The following is a 202-nucleotide window of genomic DNA, read 5'->3' as shown; positions in this document are numbered from 1 at the left end:
GGATGGAGCAGCTGTGATTTTATGTCAGTGATATGTTTCATATGTTTGTATTGAACATAATCAGCTTGTCCTCTGCAGTCGAGGCTTTGCACTGCATGTTAAACTTCTTCACAGTTATAATAAATGAGTCTAAATTGTTTAATGGTCTTGTGCCACAGTGTGCTGCTGCCCTACATCACTTAACTCCAGCTGACTGAAAATC

The sequence above is a fragment of the Scomber japonicus genome, chromosome 1 (genome assembly GCF_027409825.1).
Source record: "Scomber japonicus isolate fScoJap1 chromosome 1, fScoJap1.pri, whole genome shotgun sequence".
In the NCBI taxonomy this organism is placed as follows: Eukaryota; Metazoa; Chordata; class Actinopteri; order Scombriformes; family Scombridae; genus Scomber; species Scomber japonicus.
The sequence above is the reverse complement of the archived record's forward strand: the minus strand, read 5'-3'. Positions refer to the sequence as shown.